We start from the raw sequence: 21,405 nt of genomic DNA on the forward strand, positions 1-21,405 counted from the left end.
GAGGGTGTGGTGCAGAGAATCTGATGTTTGCTTTAATGACTGTGAGAAGTCTCTTAAACAGATTGGCTGCCTAGAAAAACATTTCAGATGCTTCTCAGTTCCCAACATTGGCTTCTTCAGCCATGACCACAGAAATATTAGTGTAGGTTTAAAACTTTCTCCAATCATGCCATAAGAATTGTGGTTTTCCTTGTCTATCAAATTAGCTAATCTCATTTAACCATGACCACCGCTTACACAGAATCAGACTGTAGACAGACACTCCTGACTTTGCTTACCAGAACCTAAACAGAGGCTCACATGTGGATGGATATGTCCTGCCCCACCCCAGGGATGAGGGTGCTTCACGCTCTGTGAGGGCAGGCGCCTGCCTCACCTTGTTCTCTGGTTGTCCCCAGCTCCTGGAACTGAGGCTTCTATCAACAGACTCAGTTCTTTTAGAGAGTTCTGTGTATTCTTTCATCTCCTAGCTAGATGCCTGGCACATGATGGACTTTTCAATAAGTACTTGAGTAACCTCTGGAATTCTATGTTCTGATGTTCCTTAGTCTGGATTCAGACTCTGATTCTTATTAAGATGACCACTCTCTGGAGAGGTGACTCTCAACGCTGGTCTTTGTGCCTGCTGCCTGTGTATGAATTAAGGAGGGGGAGGTGAGAGAGAGTGCTGAGGTGGAAGTAAGTGGATACAGCTCTGCGGAGGGTTAGGACCAGGTGAGATTTTTCTTTCTTCACCTCTAACATTCAGCTACATTTTATTCTAGTTATTTTTTATTTCCAGTATTTTTACAATGTTGAAATCATAATGTATGAAAACTGATATACTTCGACTTTTCACCTAATACAATCAATATAAGCACTTTTCCGTATCATTAAATGGCATTGCAAATGCTATTCCAAAAAGCCCACAAACTTCTGCATTGTGCAAGTGCACCACACTCTATCTAGACATTCCTCCCTTGTTTGGCTGCGACTGATAAGGAGCAGAATGAAAGGTCTGTCGAGGCACAGAGATCAGTGTTAGGTCTCGTTTTGGACTGTCTTAGCCAGACTTCTGGTCTTTCTGGGTCGAGATAGTTGTTTTGTGTCCTCTGCATCTAGTCTATGTTAACCAGCCAGTTGATTAGGTAAATGATTTACTGGATATGGGTGCAATAAGAACTATCAAAATGAGAAGATCCCTATTTTAGGCCTTTTGACTTTTATAATTTTGAAATAATAGAAATAACATTTAAACAGATGAGTGATTATAGGCAAACAAGTCCAAATACCAATGCAGATTTTTAACCTTTAAGCCTTACTGAAAAGTTCAAAAGAACATGGGTAGTATATTTTGATTTTAATCTGAATGACCAGCCATTTGTCCTGATAAAAATTAAATGAACAGTGATTAAGCCCCAATTAATTCTAGGAATCATTCAGAAGACTCTAGAAAAATATAAAATGATGCAATGACATTGGAAAACAGTATAGTGGTTTCTTTAAAAAAAAACCACTACAAACAAAATCATGTGATCTAGCAATTTCACCTCTTGATATATACCCAAAATAAATGACAGAAGGAGCTTACACAGATATTTGTATACCTATGTTCGTGGTGGTATTATTCACAAAAGGTAGGAACAACCTAATTGTCCATTAATAGATGAAATGAATAAACAAAATGTGATATGAATGTATGGAGAATACTTTCTTTGCCTTAAAAAGGAAGGACCTTTTGATACATGCTACAATATGGATGAATCTTGAGGACATTATGCTAAGTGAGATAAGCCAGCAACACAAGCACAGATGCTGTATGATTCTACTTAAATGAGACACCTAGAGTGGTCAAATTCATGGAAACAGAAAGTAGACTGGTGCTTGTCAGTGGCTGGGGAGAGAAGAGATGGGGAATTTTTGTTTAGTGAGAATAAAGTCTCAATTTTCAAGATGAAAGGATTGTGGTAATGATTTTTTAGTGTTAACATACTTAATACCAATGAATTCTATACTTAAACATGGTTATGATTGTAAATTTTATGTTACATTTTACCATAATCGCTTGTTTTAGAAAAAGACTCTGGGAAACTAAAATAAGGGATGTAAGAAATAAATACTTTATCCTAGGGAAATCTCAGGGGTATGTGAGTACATTTAAAAAAAAGAAGACTAGGGGAAAATAAGCTTGCTCATAAATTATACCTCGTGGAAGGAGGGAAATGAGCATGGAATTTACAAATGACACTACAAAAGTTAAGTAAGAGTGCATATAAGTGGGCACCCATTATTAAGTGGGGGCTGAAGGTCAGGGGAAGCTTTATGAAGAAAGCAGCCGGACTTCAATAGAAGGATGTGGGGAATTGGTGGGTAGTCATCATGGAGAGGAGGGAGGAAATTGGGAGGACAAAGCATGGATGGAAATTAGAATTTCAATCTGCTAAGTTTATAGGGATAACTGACAACATTTAAAAAAAAAGATTACAAAGAAGCAATTGAGCCTTACATTTCAAGTAACTAGAAAAGAGGAAAAAAATAAACCCAAAATTAGATAGAAGAAAATAATAAAGGTCAAAGCAAAAATAAATGAAATAACAAAATAAAAACAACAGAAAAAAATCTACAAAACTAAGTGTTGTTTTTTAATAATATAAACAGCTAGACTAAGAAAAAAGAGAGAAGATTAAAATAAATAGAATTAGAAATAAATGAGGAGACATTACGGCAGAGTCTCAGAATTTTTTTTAAAAAGGACCATAAAGAAGTATTATGAGCAAATTGAAAAATCTAGAAGAAATGGATACAATTCTAAACACATACAATTGAATCAAGAAAAAATAGAAACCCTGAATGAGTCAATAATAAATAAGGAGATTGAAGTTGTATATTAGAAACCTCTCAACAAAGAAAAGCTTAGGAGCAGATGGCTAAATGGCTGAATTCTACCAAAACATTCAAAGAAGAATTAAAACCAACCCTTCTCAAACTCTTCCAAAAAATAGAAGTAGAGGGAATATTTTCAGACTTATTTTGTTACATTGGTATTACCCTGATACCAAAGCCAGACAAAGTTACCACAAGAAAACTAACTATAAGCAAATATTTCTGATGAATATAGATACAAACAATTTCAATAAAATACTAGCAATCTGGAGTCAATGACCACATTAAAAAGAGAATACAACATAACCAAGCAGAATTTACTCCTGAAATGAGAGTTTGGTTTCACATACACAAATACATTAATGTGATGTACCACATCAACAGAATGAATGATAAAAACCACATGAGCATCTCAATAGGTGCACAAAAATACTTGAAAAAGTTTAATATCCATTCATTATAAAAACTCAACAGAATAGCATAAAAGGAAATTCCTCCACACAATAAAGGTTATTTATAAAAACTCCACAGCTAACATTATAAACAATGGGGAAAAACTGAAAGCTTTTTCTTTAAGCTTTAGTACAATATAAGAAAGCTCACCCTCATCACTACTTTTAAACATAATACTGGAAGTACTAGTAAGAGCAATAAGACAAGAAAAATACATAAAAGACATCCAAATCAAAAAGGAAGAAGTACATTTATCTGTTTGTGGATGACGTGGTTGTATTCCATAGGGAAAAAGAAAAACTATTAGGCCAAATGCATGAATTTGGTAAAGTTGCAGAATAAAAAATATACTTTCAAAAATCAGTTGTATTTTTATACCAAAAACAACCTATCCAAAAAGAAAATCAAGAACACAATCTCATTTATGTTACTGTCAAATAGAATAAAATACTCAGAAATGAATTTAATTAGGAGGTTAATGCTCTGTACACTGAAAACTATAAAACAATGATGAAAGAAAATGAAGATGCAAATAAATGGAAAGATATATTCATGGATTGTAGGAACTAATACTGTTAAAATATCCATCTTACCCAAAGTGATCTACAGATTCAATACAATCCCTGTCAACATTTCAATGATATTTTTACAGAAATAGAAAAAAGGAATTCTAAAATTTGTATGGAACCTCCTGAATAGACAAAGAAATTTTGAGAGGGAAGAACAGAGTTGGAAGCAGCACACTTACAGATTTTAAATTATGTTACAAAGTTATAAAAATCAAACACTGTAGGATTGGCATCAAAAGTGGCATAAAACAAACACTTAGACCAGAAACAAAACCAGGCATATACTGTCAACTAATTTCCTACAGGTGAGTCAGGAACACTTATGGGCATAAATACCCACTTTATTAAATGGTGCTGGGAAAACTAGATGTTCACATGCAAAAGGATGAAATTTGACCCTTATCTTACATCATACACAAAAACCAAGTCAAAATGGATTAAATATTTAAACATAAGACACGAAATTGTAAAATTCATAGGAAAAAAATGTGAAAAATTCATTGTCATTGGCCTTGGCAATGATTTTTTGGATATGACACCAAATGCTCTGGCAACAAAAGTAAAAATAAAAGTAAGGACTCCATCAAACTAAAGTTCTGTACAGTAAAGGAAGTCACACAAAAAAAGAGGCAGTTTAATAGATTAGGAGAGAATATTTCCAAACCATGTAACTGATAAGGTGTTTAGATCCAAAATAGTATATAAGGAACTCATACATCTCAGCAACAAAACAATCAGATTTTTTAAAAAGAGCAAAGGACCTGAATACACATTTTTTCAAAGAAGACATATAAATGATAACAGGTATATGAGAAAGTGCTCAACATCACAAATCATCAGGGAAAGACAAATCAAAATCACAATGAGATATCACCTCACATCTGTTTGGATGACTATTATATTAAAAAAAAAGAACAAAATAAGTGTTGGTTAGGATATGGGGAAAAGGGAACTCTAGGACTTGTTAGGAATGTAAATTGCTATATCTATTAGGGACAACAGTAGGGAGGTTTCTCAAAAAACTAAAAATACAACTACCATATGATCCAGCAATCCTCTCCTGGGTAGATAATCAAAAGAAATGAAATTAGTAATCCTGTTTTTATTTTAGCATTATGTACAATAGCCAATAAGTAGACACAAACTAAATGTCTATAAATGAATGAACAGATGAAGAAATTGGGGTATTTGTTGCAATGGAACATTGTTCAGCTTTGCAAATGAAAGAGGAGATCCTGCCATTTTCAATAATAGAGATGAGCACAGAAAACCAAGTGCGAAGTGAAATAAGCCAGATACAGAAAGAAAAAAGAACACTGAATGATCTCACTTATATGTAGAATCTGAAAAAGGTCGAATGCATAGAAACAGAGACTAGAATGGTAGTTACCGGAGTGGGGAGGTGGGGGAATGGACAGATGTTGGTCACAGGGTACGAAGTTCCAGCTGCGTGGGGTGAATAAATCTGGAGTGTACAGTGTGATACCTGTAGTTGATCATACCGTGTTGAGTACTGGAAAGATGCTAAGAGAATAGATTTGTGTTGCTCACATAACACACATACACACGGAGGCACAGAAATACAAAATTATAATGATGGGAGATGATGTGTTACTTAGCCTGACTAATTATTTCACTCTGTGATTTGATCACATTTTGAATCATCATGTTATACATGTTAAATATATACAAATTTTAAGATTAAATTTAAAGATAAAGGAACAAACAAAAAGGATGGGATCCTCCTTTGAGTGGTGTCAGCGTCTGGGGCAGCAAGCTCTGTGCTGACGATTTGATGCAGGACAGGGGGTGGGGTGGGGGGGTGGGTAGGGACAGATTCTGGCCCTACATCTGCCTGCCTGGGAAGTGGCTGTCTAGAAAGAGACAGGGCTGGACGTTTGGAAGTGTTTAATTCAAAGTGAAAACAGGTCTGTCTTGTTGGAGATCCAGTAGAGCTGGAAACAAAATCTCACAAATTGTTTGTCAAATTGGATTTATGGGAGCAGACTGAATTAGATGTTATTCAATTGAAGATATTAGTTAGGGATACACTGATACGCAGGGTGGGGCACAGGTAGGTTTACAGTTGTTCATATGCAATTCATATGATAATAAATAACAATACAAGAATAAACTTTATGTTTTGCAGACTCATAGCTGTAAACCTACTTTTGCCTCATTTTGTGTTTTAGATGCATTGGTGTCATTTTTAAATGTTTCTAATGTATTTTTCTACATTTAACATACATAGTGCTTCCCGGATGAATAAGTCTATGTTAGAAGAGAAGTAAGAAAGCTGGAAAGGACAATTTAAACCACATTAAAGATAATTTCTCACTCAGTGGAAATTATGGTTTATCGAGGAATGCAGACATTTCGCGGTTAATATGCTTAATATAAGGTGGGGTGGGATGGGGCGGGGCCTGACCTTGGGACTGAAGATGGGTACAACTGACTTCAGGACACTGGGTTAGAAATCTGATGTCCAGGAGCTAGAGATGTCCCCCGAACCCACCTCTCAGCCCAGGGGCTTTGGCAGAGTCCTGTAGGGCCTGATGAGAGAATGCATTGGGATAGGCTAGGGCGACTTAAATATTTGATGTAGGAGATGGAGCTCCTGGTAGGATTTTTCAAATGGTAGTTGTTACCAGCATTTGTAGGAAACATAAAGTAGAACAGAATTGTGTGGAGTAGAAAATATCAGCATTACAACACAGAGATTGAAGTATGGTTTCATAAAACTGGTTTCTGCTTTGAGGGCAAAATAAAGTCATATAAAGTTTATTTTGTACTGTGACTCCAGGTCCAAAATGTTGAGAGCAGTGCACTAACGGGCTGCTGGAAGCAAAGTAGGAAGCATCCAATAGGATTCATAGGAGAATGAATGATTTCATTATAGCCTGTTCTTTCTTTTCTTTTTTGGTCGCCGTCATGTTTTTATTTGACAATCTAGAGAAGAGAGGTCAGTGCCCCTGACTAAATAGTCAGGTATTGCACATCTTATTTTTTACTTTTTAAAAAATTTTTTTCAAGTACAGTTGTCTCCATTTCCCCCACCCCACCCACCCTTACCTCCCACCTTCAATCCTCCCTCCTTTAAACTTATTCCAGTGTTATTAAAAAGTGAATACTATCCAAGATACTTAGAAATGCATATTTCAAAGAACAAAGAGTTAAAACAAAAAAACATAATGAAACAAACACTGCCAGGGCTAAAAACTAGACACGAAGCAAAACAGCGATGACGAGAAGGTGCATTTCTGTGCATGCGCGTCTGCTTGAGTCTGTTCACAAAACAGGGCCAGGTCTGTGTCCTGTACAAACAGCAACCTGAGGCTGAATGCAGTGACAGGGCAGGTGTCATGGCCTTGTTATTTGGTCTCGTGACTCAATGGATCTCAATCATAGTTTTCAGGACTGTTTAAGCTGCCTAGGATCTTCTTAACCAATAATCTGCTGATATTTCCTTCAGAATATAGAAAATCACATACTTTGGAGGAAAGAAATTTTATAGCACTTCGGGAAATCGATATCAGTTAAATGGCTTTATTAGGCTTGCAAAGGCCATTAACTCTCACTGGGAAAATATAAATGACTTCAAACACACAAGCCTGCAATTGTGGCTACCAACAGGGTATAGGGTTTGGTTATATGACCAGCGTAAATAGGTGGAGACGGCGTAAAGAAAAGAACGTTTCTAAGTGAAGTTGGTAAATTAGCAAAACGATGCTGATTGTTTTGAAGTTTTGTCTGCTGAGTAGATGATATCTTGAGCCTGTTTTCATGTCTACCATTCCCAATACTGGTTTAAAAATATCCTCCATTTGTTTAAGCATGTTCACTGCCAGCTGGGCAGAGTTCCTTTTACAAAGACCCAACTGAATGAATTGGAGAGGACTCTTTATTTATCTATGATTTCAGCTCCACCTGTTTACCATTTTCTTGTTAAAAGGAATTAGTGAGTGTTGGGTATGTGGCTATGAAGCAATTGAACAAATCTCCACTGCAACTATAATACAAATCCATCTTCAATCCCAGAGCAAATTGTTCTCATTTGGGGAGGGGAAAAGGTATTTTCTCAGCTAAAAACAAAAATTAACAAATATTTTGCAGAAGGTGAACTCTAGGGTCCCAACCAAATCCTGAACAAATTAGAGCGAAGCAGAAACAGCTGTTGGGTAAAATGCACATCCTAAGAGTAGGTTCTGGGCTGTCAGGCCAGATTGCTTGGAGCTGGCCTTTCCCAGCTTTACCATTTCTCAGCGCCTTGGCAAGGAGTGGAAAATGTGGAAAGAGGAACACAAGTTCAAGAAAAACAACAGGAGCTCCAAGTCCTCTTTGCTTTGGGACCCGAGAACATTTGGGATCAAATGTTCTTTTTTTTTTTTTTTTTTTTTGCTTGTTTTCCCCTGGGAAATAGCCTAGGACAGTGATGAAGACTAGCTTCTGTGACACGGATGCTTGGAACTGTGACTGAGCTATGAAAACTCAGCTCTCAGTTTCAATAAAATTGTCATCTGTTTGCAACTGCTTCCCCCCAAACAGGGTTTAGCATGGTAATCCCGTGACCTTCTCCTGTGAAGGGTTAACCTTTGCATAACAATGAGGGAAACATCTGCATTTTATCCACTCATAATTTAAGTCAAGAGCTATAGAATGACTTAGAAAGATCGAAATGCAAGCCTGATCACTTTCAAATTCCAAATTAGCTTTTCCTCCACATAGAACGGCTGTGTTTGAGTCCAGGAAAGGTGTTACATTTTCTCAGGACATCCTAAGGTTAGATATGCTAAAGAACCGTAAAGCAATTCGGGGCTATTCCTCTCCAACTTTGCGCTTGTTTTTCGTGTTAAATGTGTTAGAGCACGCCGAGGGACCCATAAGCAAAGCACACCACTTTCCACCCAAGTTCCAAACCAATTAGAAACTGGAGCAAAAAGAGCCAAATGTAACCTTTATAATGGATAAATTTGATATGGTTCAATATGGCTTATTTCTTGGGGGCTTTTGGGCTTTTAAACACTGAACTAGAATTAGAAAGCCTCGTGGCACCTCTTCCTCAGATGGCAACAGCCAATACCACAGACTTTCTGCACCAGGAAGCCTGTTATTATTGTTTGACACATAGCCTGGAAGAATCAAGAACGTATGCCCTCAGTGGAATATAACGCCCCCCCAACATTATTATAGTATAATTTATCTTTATACATATAGTTCATTTTCTCATACACGGTGTGAAACAAATGACAAAGCTATAAAATGAGAAGAAATAATTTCCCTCGTTTATCTGCCCTTCCCTGCCCCCTTCTCACACTCAAAAGGCAACAACTTTTAAATAGTTTCCGTTCTCACTTTCCCTGGTTGCTGTCATTATGATTTTAAATGACATACTTCTTCTAGTTCTCGAGCTGTCTTTAAACAGTATCTATTGATTCTCTTTTATAAAAAGTGAGGAATTTGGCACACTACACTACCTCCCACCTCCACTTTTCCCTTCACCTTCTATTTTTATTAAGTATATATATATGTTTTCGCCTTACTTCTTTTACAGAAGGGAGTTTAGTTAAAAGTGAGTTCCTAGAGTTTAAAGTCCCCTTCATCACTTATTTACTTATTAGCTATGTAATCTTGAAAAAGATATTTTTGCCTATCCACACTTCAAAACACTCATTTCTAATTGGGGATAACAGTGGTATAATGGGGTGAGGAGTGGGGATTCCCTGAAAATAGGAGAAAGTCTGAAAACCTTGGTCAGGGGAAGGGGAAAGTGGAGAATAGGCATTTAAGATACTTTGCATAACAATGGCGAGATAAAAGCTGTGCCGCTGCCCCAGGCAAAAAGCATAGTTGACTTTAAGACCTTCTGTGACTCATGACCTAGGCAGGGGAGGTAGATGCCTACCCCCTGCCTCTGTGTCACAGGGAGCTCTTGCCCTGAGTAAAGAGGGCACCTGAGAGAAGGTAAGAGATAATAGGGGTACTGGCAAAAGTAACACATCATAGGAGAAGCTGGATATGAGGCCACATAGGAAGTTCTGGCTGAACATTTAAAATAAGGGCAAGCTGAAAGAGAAGGGAATTCACCACATGGCCTGGTATAGTGAGAAGAAACCATGTGGGTTGAGAGAGAGGAAGTAGCCAAGTGGGAGGAAAGAGTGTAAGGAGAGAGCAAGGTGGAGTTGTGCGGGGACCTGGCAGAGCTGATGGAGCTATGCTGGGACATGTCTAACCAAGTAGGAGATGCTTGAACTGAATTGTGCCCAGGAATGCGGAGCCTCAGACTTCTGCCTCTCTGAAGGATGTATGGAGAAGCTACTCTCTTGGGATGTGTGCCTCCCTGGACTCCACCAGGATCCAATGGAACACAGCACATGTTTTCCTGAACTATCACGTGCAGGCTGAGAACAGCACACCCCAGATCCTGAAGGACAGAGCTGCTGTGAGAGGAAGGTGACTCTGAGACCCACAAGTGCACCTTCCAGAGGAGATGGGAACTTTTTTTTGAGGCCAGCTTAAGAACAGATAAGGACCTGGGGAGCTTCTGGGCGTGGTGTAGCTTGTACCCTGGTGGGGAGCAGGAGAAGTGCTGAGTCTCGTGGGAGAGCAGAGCTCTGAGCAGGACTGCTCCCACCCCCACAGAGGCTGGAATCCTGTAAATAAAAACTTGTTTCCTTCAACACTAATTGTTGGGTCATGCATCAAGGTGCCACATGGACGAGCCCCAGTTTGCTTGGTTACAACAGTGCCTCCTTCATAAATAACTGTGTGAACTAAACTGGTTAATCCACATAATACATTCAGCAGTGCTCCTAATAGTCAGAAAACACTGAACAAATGTTACATGTGGTTTTGTGACAATAACGTATTCTTGTCGGGAGCTTGATTCTAAAATCAAACAAGTAAAATCTATAATATTATGATGATTTAAATATTTCCAGGGTAGAATCAAATAGCATGATTGGACTCAGAAAAACAGATGTAATTTGTTTTGTCACTTAAATGATGTCCTTTTAAAAAGATGATTCCAAGCGTCAGTGTTTAATAGATCTTAATTTCTTTAGGTTTCCATAATTCTTCTGGTCATCCTGATTTCTTTATGTCTCCTGGATTGAGAAATAATATGGTACTGCTTTTCAGCTGACAGATTCTACTGTGTATGTCTCATTATGCAATTTACTTAGTCTTTCTATGCCTTAGTTTTTTCTTCATCGGGAAGGGATAATAAAAACACCTTCCTCAGAGTGTTATTATGAATGATAAATAAAATAATGCATGCACAGCCCACAGAAAAGCACCTGTACCCTATTATTATTTGGCTGTTTTTTCTTTTTGAATTTTGCTAGAGTACTTTGTTAATTTATTTATTCTTACAAAATATTGGGGGCACTAAAGTCTCTGGGTTTGCTTATACAAAACACATTTTTATGTTCTCTCCCTCCCATAAATGAATGCTTATAAAATTACAAATTCAATGTGGGAATTTCGGAAGTTGTATTTTCAATAATGATGAGACAGCTTGTTGCAGACCAACTCTCTCACCAAGGACATTTACAGGAGCTGAGAAAAAATGGTGTAGGTACTGGAAGTCTAGTAAGGCAGCCAGACTTGCCCAGATGGGAAAGTACCCTGAAAGAAGTGGGTACATTGAGGCGAACCCCAAATATTGTATTTTTTTTCACTCAAGATATTTGCTATTCTTGGCATGTGGCCAAAAGCTGAAAAAGTTGAACAGGAAGTGGCAGCTAATTGAGTAAAGCATTTGACAATCTCTCAGGACTGAGGAGGTAAAAATTGGATTCAGTCTAGCAGGAAAATGGGCCCTTGGTAAAAGCCTCATACTTGCAGTTATGACTCCAGAAGGAGTACACACTAGGAGTAAAAGCAAACCGGAAATGGGTCATCCCTCACAGAAGGATGGATTTGAGCTCTGTCCATCCCAGACTGGATTATGGTGACCTGTACCTGCTCTAAATGCCTACTAGAGCATAAAACTCTCTCCTCATTGGAGGAATATGAGTCAGTCAAAGCTCAAATTATTTTTCCAGTTTTCATTCATAATGTCTGGCATTCAATACAAATAGCCAAGCATTTCAGGAGATAGGACCAAAGGACAAAAGTCAAGAAGAAACACAGACAATAGAATCAGACCAACAGGGGACCCATTTACTACTTGACATTTACTTTAAAATGACTATGATTACCATGTTTAAAAAAACACATCAACAGTGAGAATTTCACTAGGGAGCAAGGGTATATAAGGTAATCTCATAGAAATTCAAGAACCAAAAGTTACATAAAAGAGAATTAAGAACTGAAAGTACAATTTTAATAGCAGATTAATCACAGCAGAAGAGAAGTAAGCTAAAACATAGAGATTACTGTCAATCCAAACTCCTGCACCCAGAGGAAAAAAATCACATCAGCTAGATTAAAACACGATAAAAAACATATGGGGCTTGGTGAAAATATCTGACATAAGATACATTTGAAGTCCTTGGAGAAGAGGGAAAAGGATTATGGCAGATAATAGATTTGAAGAGAAACTGATCAAGAACTCCCCCAAACTAATGAAAACCATCAGGTCATAGAATTCAAGAAAAATTGCAAACCCTAAATTGGATAAATAATCTCTAAATGCCTATAGATAGCATCATAAAAACTACTTGAAAGACAAAAAGAAAATCTTAAAAGCAAATAAGAAAAAGATAATTATCTTGAAATGAGAAAAATATAAGACTAATAGCTAAATTCTCATTCGAAATGAAGGGAACCAGAAGTAGCAAATTGACATCTTTAAAGTGCTTAAAATAACTGAAAACCAGGAATTCTGCATTCAGCTAAATGCACATCAAAAATGAAGGCAAAATAAGAAAATTAGAGAATTTGTTGTCAACAGAGCCATGCTGAAATGATCAGAACACCAATGGTCAAATTATTGATTTAAACCCAAATATATGAGGAATAAGAAATCATCCTTTGTTGTTTTAAGCCTGTGATATATGAGGATTTTTGGTATGTAATAACCAGACTATATTGACTGCCAGATTGATTCCAGTTTTTCCCCTATTTTGTTCATTTTTCTTTATCCTATTTGTAAGTTATACTCTGTCTATTATGCTTTTAGTGGTTATCATAGTTCATTCTTTTAGAATGCATACTTAACGAATTTGAAGTACTTTGAGTAGGTTTTCAAGTTTTAATGTGTATGCAAAGCTCCTGAGGATCTTGTTAAAATGCAGAGTATGATTCAAGAGGTCTGAGGTGGGGCCTGAGGTTCTGCATTTGAAACAAAGACCTGGGTGCCAGCAATGTGACAGGTGGCTGGACCACACTCTGGGTATAGCAAAGCCTTCAGATTTAACTTGGCTTGCCTCGTCTTCAGACATACCCATATTTCCCCATAATTAAACTTTAAAATATTTACATAATTATTTATTTAGATTAACCCACTTGCAGATTTCTTTGCTTATCATTCCTTCTTGTATCTCATTTTACTTCTTTTAGAATTTCCTTCGATAAAGGTATATTTGTTTTAAACTCCACCTTTCATCCTGTAAAAAGTGTTTTTGTTTTGCTCTCCTTTTAGAAAATACCTGTGTTGAGCAGAGCATTCCAGAACATCTCTCCATTTTCTGATCTCCCTCCGTGTTAACGTGAAAAGGAGTCCTCTGTCTTATTGATACTCGGGACTAATCTACTTTGATGTTCCTAGTGTCTGCTATATCTTTTTGTGAAGTTATTTTTTATTTATTCTTTTTGGAATAGACTGGCTTTTGGACCTGAGAGTTGCTGTCCTTTAGTGGGTCTGGAAAATTCTCCAATGTAGTGTCATTCAACATTGCTTTGTTCTTCTTGTACCTTTTCCTGTAGGGCCATTTGTTGGTCCTCCTCAGTCTATGCTTTGACTCGATTTCTCCTTAGTATTTTTTAATCTCTGTTTTTCCGAGTTGCATCTTTATATTACCTTTTTTAAACCTATATTCTGGGCTACTACTTCTTGTCAACTTTTATCTTGTATTTAATCTATGCATTTAATTTTTAATTTTATTATAGTTTTTATTTCTGGTTCTTTTAGTATTTTATTTGCATCTTTTAAAAATATTCTTATGTTTAAAATATCATTTATTATTTGTTTATATTTTCGTGTTCCTCCTTTTTTCAAACAAAGAAAGTATAGTTATAGTTTCTATATAGTTATATATACAATATCTGATATATTTAGGAAACGGATTCTCCTGCATTTCATTCAAGGTTCGTTGTCTCTTTGTGTTTTCTTTTTTCCCAGTGAGTCATTCATTTTCTTCAGAACTTTATCTGTGGGCATTCTCTGAGGCCTGGGATGAATTAGTATTCCTCCAGAAATGATTTGTGTTTGCTTCTGCCAGTTTCCTGGGGCACTACTGACCTAGGACCACTTTAAATTAAATTGTTCATTTCAGACTTTTCAGACCTCACAAGTGGCGTAAACTTGGATGGCAAACCTGTGAAGGGTCTGTTGTGGTTATAAAATCTCAGGGGAGATTTTTTTTCTTCACTAGTGCCAAGGTAGAAACTGGAAAGATTCCTCGATCTTCTATTTTTGGCTGTGAGTTTATTTCTCATTCAACCTTCTACAATGGTGGTAGCCCCTTGGGATTTTAATGTTATGCAGAGATCTCCTAATAGACTACCGACCTGGGAAAAAGCACTCCCCATTTCATCCTACCTCTCTATCCCTATACAGCTTTTATGATGAGATCTCAAGCTATGTAGGATAAAAGAAGTCTTTGCATTCTGGAAGCTGAACAAGTTTGCCTCCTCCTTTTCCTCCAAGTACCTTGTGCAAGCTGAAGTAGGCAGGTGACGGAGGTCAGTTGTATGTTGGAACCCTTGGACACTGTCTACCTGTTCTATGCTCACATCATACTGCTGTATCCTTCTGGCCCAAGACCATCCTGGGAACACTACAACACAGAGACATTTATTTCAGTCTGTTCTTAATTAGACTGAAACTCCCAGTATAATAGGGGTAGTGTTTGTGTTTTGCCTCAAACTTCCTGTATAGTTCATACCTACTTCTTTGCACATAGCAGCTTCTTATATTCAATTAACAACATTAACACTGACATTATGACTAATCTGTTCACTAAAATGTGAAAATAAATGAACCCAAGTCTTGAATTTGGGTAATAATGTGTATGTATTCGCTTGATCATTTCTGTATTTGGGTGCCTCCAGTGCTGGAGAAATCAAGTTCAGTTTCATAACTGTGTGTTTTAGAATGCTGTACTTCCCAGAACCAAACCTCCCTCTGATTTCCTATCCTCAGCCATCTTTATGACAGTGGATGGAATCAACCTGGATAATCAAGTAGAAGAGATTTAAGATGTATGTTTTGAGAATGTTCCCAGACCTGTCCCTGTGGCTGAGACCCACAGATACTGCTCATACCCAATCAGACTGGGGGAATGATGGAGACCTTCCTCGGGGCACAAGATGAAGCCCAGGGAAGGGGCTGTGGTCAGTTCCAATGTGATTCTTCATTATTCCAAGGTCAGACCTGTCAGGCTCTCCATAAGTCATGAGTCAGTCATACCCTTGGGACCTAAGCAACCCTCCAGCCTCCTGCTCTGAGAAACCCCCCTGGCTCAAGCCCTCAGTCACTTTTCTTCCTCAGACAATCAATGGGGCTCCTTCTACCCCCACTAACTCTTCTCTAGCTTGATTTCAGGCCCCACTGGACAGCTTGGACCCTGTGTCGACCGACCATATTTCCTGAACATCCCCCCTTCCTCTATCCTGACAACTTTTGCAACTGCCAAATTTCTCAGGGTGCGCCTCAAAATAAGAATTCTGGATTTAAAGAAAGAACATTTTGGAGTCATTATAGATAATCTATGGCGTTACACATAATTCGTGTTACTTCAGAAGGATGAAAGAAAATGGATGCTCAAAGACCACTTCTACACTGTTTCTTTTTATTGGCTCCTCCCTCCAGAAGTTCTGATTTATTCACAGTCATTCCACTCATCTGTCCTCAGGGGTAACGCTCTTTCCTTTTTTCCAGCCTTCCTGGGAGATGAATCTTTTTTCCCCCTCTTTCTTTCTCATCTTTATTTCTTGTTGAATCTGGGAAGCGTCTTTTTCACTGAGTCCAGGCCACTGTACCCCATTCTTTTTTTTCACTGCGTGCCGGTAAAATCAGGCAGGTCTTTCCTCTGGCCAGAGCAGTGTTCCAACAGCTTCTTAGAAGACAGACCCCAGCAGAGAAATCAGTTTCTAAGGCCTTTAGTCTCTTTGTCCTACTGCAAACACCTACTTTTTGTCCAAATCCAGAGTGATTAAATAGAATTAGTCTGAGTTTGGGAGACAGTGATCGAGGTTAAATTTCCCTTTTGCCACTATTCTATGTGACCTTGTTTGGATTATTGAATTAGTTTTCTTATCTATGAAGTGTATAAAGTATTATCTTGTTTGTTCAGTGGCTGTGAGCATAGGAGAGGAATTGCCTAATCTAGACCAGTGCCTTACAAGTGGGAAGGACCCAATAAATGATACCTCAGATTGTAGTTGTTACTTGTTTATTCATTCAATCAGCATTCATCCCGTGATTGCAACTGTGGCGATGGTGATAACTCATGACTATAGTAACTTGGATTTGCCCCAAAACCTTGGCTGCGACACTCATGGCCCTCAGGGTGGGTAGATTTCTAATGTAGTCAAATGCCTGGAAGTTCACAGCTAAGTGGCCACGAAGCTTCTCGTGTTTAAAACACCATGACCCCCACCTTCAGACCCAGTAAGGAATTCTCAGTGTCGTGAGTCCCCTCTCGCGGGGCTTCTGAGGCTCTTAGGCCAGTGTGTCTGGGAAAGTTTCAGGCTGGAGGCATCAAGGAGTATTAATGTGCAGATGCAGGATCTGTCAGGAATACGAGCTGTGGTGCAACAAAAACCACCTGCGTGGCTCGCGCTGTTTTTGAAACAGAGTGCCGGAAAGGAGGGGCCCAGGGCCAAAGAACGAAAACGGGGCCTTGAATCAGTGTGCAGCTTGGAGCAGAGGCCTGTGAGCAGGAGAAGGGGGCACTGGGGTTGCGCTGCAGCCACTGCTGGGCCCTCACTGCCGATCTGGGCGTCAGTCGCTCTTTCAGGATGGATGGGCCCTGTCAGACTGAGGCCTGCTATATCCACTTCTGTGCGTGAGAGAAGGGAATAGAAAATGTCAGTAGAGAGTGTGCGGTCCCAAGGAGGGTCTCTCCTGTGCCCTTTACATCAGAACACATCAGAGAGTTACCAAATGGTGACACAGCCTTCCTGTGCCCTGCCAGGACCTAGGCTGCACCTGCCCCTCAGACCCTGGGGTCAGGAAGCCCTCCCACTACTCTTGGGAGCTCGCCCAAAACACAGCAAGGACACTGGCCCCGTTTGAGAGCAGAGCCACTGCAGACAGGCAGCCCTGTGCCCACCAACTGGCCCCACTGCTGTGGGATAGAAAACGCAGGGCTGAGTGATTGGCTGGGCTGCCTGGGGCTGCCCGGTGCACCTCGCCAACAGAGCCTTTGCCAGAGCAGGCCTCACAGCTCTACCGCCTGTTCGTCAGAGCCATGAGTTAGAACTGGTTTTCCTGCTCCTAATGTGAGCAGCGAGAGCCTGGACTGGGGCTTAATTGGGAGCTCGAGGCTGGAAGAGGAATAGCTACTGAGACACGCCGTACTGGCAGAAAGCTGCAGTCAGGAACTGCAGTTCCAAAGTGATTTGCTGAACGAAGGTTGATCCAAACAACATCATTTAGCACCAAGTGGCAGAGAAAGAAGTCCAGCAATGTCAGGACCGCAGAGATGCTGTGGACATTATTCTGGCTGAGGGGAACGATTCCCAGACCAGCTTTCCCACCTACGGTGCTATCAACACTATTCGCCCAACACCCCGGCATTTCCTTCCCTCTCCCACTGCAGCCAGGAGGCTCCCCACAGCCTCAAGGCTGTGCCCCCAGCAAGGGCTGTCCCACCTGACTTCCCAGTTGGCTGATGAAAACCCTCAGGGATGGGAGAGAAGGAGCAGGGTCAGGAGTGTGGACAGCACCTGGATGAGAAGAGAAAAGGCCACAACCTGTGACCGGAGTGGCGAGTTGAAGATGGCTCATATTTCGGATAGTTAGCCTGCACTGACAACGAGGCCCATTAAAAACATTCTCTGCCTCCCCGAATTGAGAAACTATCAAGTGTGGAAATTGGAGAGAATGTAAACTGCTGCTTGTGAAGGAAAAGTATGGTTGCCCTAAGTGGAATGTTTGCTTTTAATATAAGACAGGTAGCTGAACCTAGGATTTTTCCCTCCCCGGAATATACTAATTTTAAATGATACCGAATATAAAAAAATGTCATTATTACCTCCCAACCAGTCTACAAAGTAAGCAGATAAGGTGATGTTATGTCTATTTTTCGGAGGGAAACTGCGAAGCTCAAGACCAAACACAGAGGAAAACAAACAGAGTGGGATTCTCACGCCCATTGTCCGACTTCAAAGCTCGTGTCCTTTCCACGTGGTCTCGCTTTTATTTTTACTCACCTGCTTTCCAAGCCCAAGGCCTTCCTGAAGTAAAACAATAAAATGCCTAATTTTGACACAAAATATGGAGCGTGTATCTGTGTGTGTCTGTACGCATATGCGTGTTCAAGGAACATTTATACATGACTTGGTTTTCAGTCATGTTATGTATAATCAGGAGGAACTCTGGGTTGACTTTTGAGTAAAGAGGCGCTGAATAGGTTTGTAAACATCTGATCTGCTTAAATGAAGTGTAATTAAAAATAGCTGAGTTCTAAACAATGTTCCTTCCACGTACATTCCCATTATTTCAAGAGCTGGAGATTAAAAGCTAAAATAATGATCTTAATTATTTTTAGATGTGTTACTGTTTAGAGTCACGTTGCATGCTCTGAAGTGTCTACTGTATTAAAATGTGGGTCTCTGCTTCACACTGACTAGCCGTGTAGCCAGAGCAGATGCCAATAAAATAGGCGTTTGTGGAGAACTTGCTGGGTGTCACAGGCAGCGTGGTAAACCCTGCATTCGGGGACATATTTACTTACTTCTCTCCCGGTTGGTTGCCATGGGCTTGGGTTCTAGCCCACCAGCTGTGTTCCCGTGCCCTCCACTTGTTTTGTCAGAGTAGCTTTGGTTAGGTTGTACTGACAAACAATTCCCGACTCTCACAGCTCGCCACAGGAAGTTTTGTTTATTCCCGACACAAAGTTCCCTAAAGGTCCAGATGATTACATGAAAGCTGTCTTCTCTGTGGTACCTCCATGATTCAAAATACCGCAGTCTTTATCATCTCCATGTGAGACTGCTACATTTGGAATCAAGAAAACAAATCTATGATCAGTCAGGCTTTCTCTTCTGAGCTGTGTGTATAAGGAGCACACAGCAATTCCAGCAGCCTCCTGGCCACTGGCACAGAGCGCCACTGAACTGTGAAGGCATCTGGGAGGGAAAGCCTATCTTCTCCACTGGAGCAAGAAGACAAACGGGGAGTGCTGGTCACGAGTAAAGGCTGCCACCCTGCCTCCACGTGGAGAGCCTGAGCAAGAGGCTGTGGGCAATCCCAAACAATAGCATCTAATAAGAACCAAATGGAGAGCAAACTGAGCTGAAACAATTTGTTGACTTATGTGGGCTAAGGTGGTCAGGGGGGCGGAGCTACGCTGGGCCTAGAAACATGAAGAGAAGCTGGAGAAAGGAAGCGGAGCCCCTGATACGAGGGAGGCCCGGAGTGGTTCTCGGAGAAAAGAACAAAGCAGGTGAGCTGCCCTCGGGCCCACTCCAGGGGAGGCACTCAGCCAGGGCTGCGTTTTTAGAAGTGCTCAATTATTTAAGCACAATACACTGAGGACGGAAAGTAAGTAAGGGAGTAGCAAAAGTCCCACGGGGAGATACACCTATGTAAGATTTGAGTGTCCACGGTTTTCCCAGGGAAACTGAAGGGCCATCTCCCGGACAGAGTAGCGCCTTCCTGGAAGGTGTTCCCAGTGAGCCCCAGGGATGTCAAGTGCTGTGTCTGTCAAGCTGTTTGGCCAGCTGTTAGAGCTTCTCAGCTTCCTTTCTGAGGAAAGAAATTTTGAATCAGGTTTATTGGAGGGTAAGTTACATCTAATAAAATAGATCCTCCTTCTGAGTGGACTGCAGTGATTTCTAACAAAAGGCAGGCAGCCAGGTAGCACGGGTACAACAGAGATAGCAAACACCCAGGGCCCCTGAACAAGCTCCCCGGGCTCCCTGTGGCCACCGTACCTGCCCCGCACCAGCCTCGAACTCCCACTGCTGTCTTATGTCCTTAGAGGCGGGCCTTTTCTAGAATGCTATAGAAGTGGAAACATACCGAACATAGCTTCTCCCAATGTGGCTTTGTTTCATTTTGCTTCACGCATTTCTGATTCATCCGTGTTTGGTGCATGTGACAGTAATTCATTTCATTTTATTGCTGAATCCTGTTCCATTCCCGGGATGTTCCAGTTTGTTTATTCATTCACCACTTGAAGGGTGTTTGGGTTGTTTCCAGTTTGGGGCAATTATGAATAAGGCTGCAATAAACTTTCCCATCTTGATTTTTATGTGACCATTTATTTTCATTTCTCTTGGGTAAATACCTAGGGGTGGGGTCACCAGGTCAAATGGTAAGTGTTTGTTGAACTTTATAAGGAATTGCCCAACTCCTTTGCAATGGGCCTTGGCTCCTCCCTTTGCTTCTGCTGCAGCTTGCTCTCATGATGCACCAGGGAAGCTTTTAAAGGCAATAATGGTCTTTAATCCTCATGTATGCATTTATTTCACAATCTATGAAGTACTTTATGTCCGTTTTCCTATGTGAACCTACTCTTATAGCAACCAGAATAGGAATGATGCCACATTTGGAATCGCATCCCCTGAACAAGGCTCTTCCAAACTCAGATAAATCCTTTCACTCTTCTGGGTCTCAGTCCCTTGATTTTAAGAGTAGGGATGATATTCTGGGATAACTGTGATGAAGAGCTTGGACTTTAATGCCATTTTGTGTTTACATCCCAACACTGTTACTTATTTCTCTGTGGTATCAGCAAGTTACTTAACCTACCTCGGCTTCTCCTAGAGTGATAATAGTTATTATTATTCAGGAACAATGATCACTTCATGGAGCTATCTAAATGGTTAAATGAGATATATGTAGAGCGCTTAATACTGTCTCACAGGAAGCAAATGCTCTATAAATAATGGTTATTGTTACAATGGAGACAGTATGCCTGAATTGAAAGCATTATATGAAAGTGAGCCATTTGTCAATGAACAAAATTAGGACTCAAGGTATTCAATATTAGTGATACTCTCCATCATATCATTTCAAATGTGTTTGACCTGAAAGCTCAGAACTCTATCTGCCCGCCATGTAGCCTCTTCCACATCTTTCAAAGGATTGTTCAAATAAACCCTCTTCAGCCTGCAAAGCTACAGCACTGTGTCCTTCTCTGCCTTTGCTCTTTAAGGTCCCAAACTTCATTCACTAAGGTAG

Source organism: Artibeus jamaicensis, unplaced genomic scaffold (assembly GCF_021234435.1).
Source record: "Artibeus jamaicensis isolate MK-2021 breed Jamaican fruit bat unplaced genomic scaffold, CSHL_Jam_final contig_465, whole genome shotgun sequence".
Classification (NCBI taxonomy): Eukaryota; Metazoa; Chordata; class Mammalia; order Chiroptera; family Phyllostomidae; genus Artibeus; species Artibeus jamaicensis.